Genomic DNA, 5120 nt, shown 5'->3' with positions numbered 1-5120 from the left:
ACGCACGCCCGGTCGGCCCCCTGCCACGTGACCGAGCTCGTCACGCTGGGGCCGCCGAGACTTGTAGTTCTTGTCCCTTTGACTTACGGCACAACTAACTAAAAAAAAACTACAAATCCCAGAAGGCACTGTCCCCAGTCTTCGCCAGCCCGGCTTGTTGACGGAGCCCAGAGCGCCTGCGTGCCCCGTGGAGGGGGCGGAGAGAGAAGCGGCGCGGTGCCTGCTGGGAGTCGTAGTCCGTAGACCGCGAGTTGTCAGGAGATTTTCCTCCCGAGGCGGCAGAGGTGGCTGCTGGGAAGACAGGACACGTGGAGGGAGCTGGGGCTCCTGGAGCCCGGCACAGGCTGAGCGCCGGGCGCCGGGCCCAGGGGACAGGGTGGAGGCTCTGGAGAAGTAGCCAGCTGCCTAAATACCGCTGCCTCTCCTTGGTGCGACTGGTTTTACTCTGTCTTCTGGATGACTGAGTCGCTCTGCGTTGCGCCCTGGGGCGTGACCCTCCTGCTGGGGGATGCTACAGCAGCGAATTAGGGGGCGCGGCTCCGATTGCCCACGCAGACCCTTGGGATCTGGCAGTGGGGAGGTGTCAGTGGCAGGTATTAAATGATGTCACAGGCCTGGCAAAATGACCGACCACCGGCCTCGCTGAGGAACCTCTCCCAGTCACGAGAATCTAGTGTCCATTCATCCGGGACTGACCATCTTGCTCCTTACTTGAGGGTCATCCTTTCAGACACCCGACCCTCAGCAACCGTTTACATGGAAATAAAAGCGCCTTCTAAATTTGTTGTAGAGTAAGAAGTTTAAGGAGTGCCCTAGTTCAGAGTACCATAATTAAGAATTGCTAAAAGTACCAAAAGGGGAAACTGATGCAGCTCCCTATCTAGTTAAAATCTTATTTAAGTATTGTGGCATGAGGTGTGATCGTATCTATTTCACTAATATTTATTGAACATCCAACATGTGCCAGCACGGAAGCGACATAAAGTGTAACACTAGAACAGACACTGTCTTCATGACGCTCACACTTGTGGAAGCAAAAGTGAGACTGCCCTGCTGTAATTTTAACAGTGTACCTTTACAATAAATCCTTAATTTAAAAACCTTAGAATGTTTAAATTGTCGAAAACAGTTTGGAAATAGATTTTGTGATAAAGCTGTCTTCATTGTATCTTAGGATTATTTTTACGCAGTGTGGAAAGAAAGATTAAGTAAAAATTCTTTGTGGTCTAATGTCATCAATGGAGACAACTGAAAATTAAAATAAGATGGTTACATTACTGCCTTGGAAATAAAAATGTATCTAGAGGACTTAAAAAAAAAAAGTGTACATTAAATCCCACAGGAGGAAAAAATACAAAGAAGAGCAAGACGCTTTCAAGCCTAAGACCCTTACCAAACTACTCTTATGTCTGGTGTCTGAAATGAATGAAATCTTGAGTTTTCCCTATCAGCTACTGAATCTACAATGAGAACCATTTTATTCCTGACTTTTGAATATGGAAATTTGGAAATATGTCATTTGTGACATATCTCCCCATTTAAGCATACTATCTATGCCTAAGAGATAAATGTAAACATGGTAATCTTTACATTTTTCCTTTAAATATTGGTTGTATTTGAAGTCTGCACATCTTTGCAAATAAACTTATCTTTTCTAAATACTTTTGTCTCAGTCTTCCTTTCACACCAAGTGGAGGAGATAGACAGATCATTATAAGAGCTGCTTGACTAGAGGGACACAGGGAAGGTAGGTAGTTCTTGGACGAGTTAATTAGCTGGAACCTAGGACTAATTCATGATTACAATTATTGAGTGACAGTTATGTGCAAAGCACTATAAGGCAACCCAGGCTACAAGTTAAAATCACTCTGGGGTTTTACAAATTCTGATGCCTGGGCCACACTCCAAATTAATTAAGTCAGAACCTCTTGGGGGTGAGAACCAGGTAGAATGGGTTTCTTTAAAAAAAAAAAATCTGCAGGTAATTCCAACATGCAACCAAGATAGAGGACCACTGCCACAGAGGATGCCGAGATAAATAAGATGTTCTTCTGATGAATCTTATACTTTACAAGAGTGAATCTTATGGTTTGTCAATAATTATAGTTCAATAAAGCAGTTGTATAGAACACAGGATAATCTTGGCTTACCTAGAATTTAAAAGCTGGAATAAATTATGAACACAAATCATTGCAAAGAAGACAGACTATCTGAGTGTTACATTAGCTACACAGGCAGTGAGTGATGTAAGAACTCAGAGGAGGGAGGAAAGAATGGAAAAGACAAGAGATGGCTTCAAGAAATTTAGAGATACCAATGAAACATTTCATGCAGAAACAGTATGGACCTAACAGAAACAGAAGATATTAAGAAGAAGTGGCAAGGATACACAGAAGAACTATATAAAAAAGATCTTCACGAACCAGATAACCATGATGGTGTGATCACTCACCTAGAGCCAGACATCCTGAAAGGCGAAGTGAAGTGGGCCTTAGGAAGCATCACTACGAACAAAGCTAGTGGAGGTGATGGAATTCCAGTTGAGTTATTTCAAATTTTAAAAGATGATGCTGTGAAAGTGCTGCACTCAATATGCCAGCAAATTTGGAGAACTCAGCAGTGGCCACAGGACTGGAAAAGACCAGTTTTCTTTCCAATCCCAAAGAAGGGCAATGCCAAAGAATGCTCAAACTACCACACAATTGCACTCATCTCACACGCTAGCCAGAGAAGGCAATGGCAACCCACTCCAGTACTCTAGCCTGGAAAATCCCATGGACAGAGGAGCCTGATAGGCTGCAGTCCATGGGTTCTCGAAGAGTCAGACACAACTGAAGCGACTTAGTAGCAGCAGCAGCAGCACACAGTAGCAAAGTAATACTCAAGATCCTCCAAGCCATGCTTCAACAGTACATGAACCATGAACTTCCAGATGTTCAAGCTGGATTTAGAAAAGGCAGAGGAACCAGAGATCAAATTGCCAACATCCGTTGGATCATTGAAAAAGCAAGAGACTTCCAGAAAAACATCTGCTTTATTGACTACACCACCAAAGCCTTTGACTGTGTGAATCACAGCAAACTGTGGAAAATTCTTCAAGAGATGGGAATACCAGACCACCTGACCTCCTCCTGAGAAACCTATATGCAGGTCAAGAAGCAACAATTAGAACTGGACATGGAAAAACTGGATTGGTTCAAAACTGGGAAAGGAGTACATCAGAACTGTATATCGTTACCCTGCTTATTTAACTTGTATGCAGAATACATCATGGGAAATGCCAGGCTGGATGAAGCAAATCAAGATTGCCAGGAGAAATATCAATAACCCCAGATATGCAGATGACACCACCCTTATGGCAGAAAGTGAAGAGCAACTAAAGAGCTCTTGATGAAGGTGAAAGAGGAGAGTGAAAAAGCTGGCTTAAAACTCAACATTCAAAAACTAAGATCATGGCATCCGGTCCTATCACTTCATGGCAAATAGATGGGGAAAAAAAGAAAACAGTGACAGAGTTTATTTTCTTGGCTCCAAAATCACTGCAGACGGTGACTGCAGCCATGAAATTGAAAGATGCTTGCTCCTTGGAAGAAAAGAGATGACACACCTAGACAGTGTATTAAAAAGCAGAGACATCACTTTGCCAACAAAAGTTGGTATAGTCAAAGCTATGGTTTTCCCAGCAGTCTTGTACAGCTGTGAGAGTTGGACCCTAAAGAAGGCTGAGTGCTGAAGAATTGATGCTTTGAAACTGTGGTGCTGGAGAAGACTCTTGAGGGTCCTTTGGATAGCAAAGAGATCAAACCAGTCAATTTTAAAGCAAATGAACCCTGAATATTCATTGGAAGGACTGAAGCTGAAGCTGAAGCTCCAGTACTTTGGCCACCTGATGCGAAGAGTCGATTCATTGGAAAAGATCCTGATGCTGGGAAAGACTGAAGGCAGGAGGAGAAGGGGACAACAGAGGATGAAATGGTTGAATGGCATCATTGACTCAATGAACATGAATTTGAACAAAGTCCAGGAGATGGTGAAGACAGGGAAGCCTGGCATGCTGTCCATGGGGTTGCAAAGAGTCAAACACGACTGAGTGACTGAACAACAACAACTGAGGTATTGTTGACCAGATAAACCTTCTTAGACTGTCAGCTCCAGGAGGGGAAGGACTGGTTCTGCAGAGACCTGATTTTGGTCACCATGAATCCCCAGTTGTTGGATGGAAGACTGGGCCAGTTGGAGTGGTGAGGAGGAAAGACTTTCCAGGTAGAGAGAGAATGGTAATTTTAACAGATTTCATTTTAGTAATTGATAGATTATGAAGACCTGTCAAACCCAGTTATTAAGTTTGACCTAGTAGACATAAAGCCTTGAACCCAATTACAGAATATGTTCTTTTTAAGCACTCACGGAGCATTTACAAAAATTCATCGTATTTTGAGCTGTGAAGCAAATAGTAACAAATTTCAAAAGATTGCGATTTTAGCATGTTCTGGGGCCTAATGCATTTAAAATAGAAATAATAACTACAAAATCCTAGTAAGTTTTAAGTGACCCAAATGGAGGGACTTTCATGAGCATGGCACATATACAGGAAAGAACCAGACATAGGAGTGCAGAAATTTCCTCTTGTTTTCCTTTTTAGTATTTTTCTGGTGTGGATAATAATGTAAGACCCTAAGAATTCATTTTTATCTCTGTACACGTGAGTGTCTGGTAAGGCACTCATCAAGCCTGGGCCTTGACGCTGACTCGGCAGCCCAATCTAACTCCTTGCTACTTCAAGTTTGGTTCAGTGCTATCCACATCACCAGGGAACTTATTAGAAATATAGAGCCCACTCCAGACCTACCAAATCAGATCTGAACTGTAACAGTACACTCAGGTGAATTTACAGAGTTTCAAACTCAATAGGGTCTGGAAAAGCTCTGATGAGTGGGGAAGGGGACAGCAAATTGGGGAGTAGATCACCTCCATTTTCTCCTCAGCTCTTTTCAATTTGGCTTCCACTCTACCACTTGACTAAAGTCACTCTTTCTCTCTTGTTTTTTGCCACACTGTGCTCCTTGCTGGATCTTACTTCCCCAACTGGGGATCGAACTTGGGCCCTGGCTGTGAAAGTA

This window comes from Bos grunniens, chromosome 10 (assembly GCF_055505025.1).
Source record: "Bos grunniens cultivar Pamir isolate PY7600 chromosome 10, Bosgru_T2T1.0, whole genome shotgun sequence".
In the NCBI taxonomy this organism is placed as follows: Eukaryota; Metazoa; Chordata; class Mammalia; order Artiodactyla; family Bovidae; genus Bos; species Bos grunniens.
Note: the sequence above shows the minus strand (reverse complement) of the source record.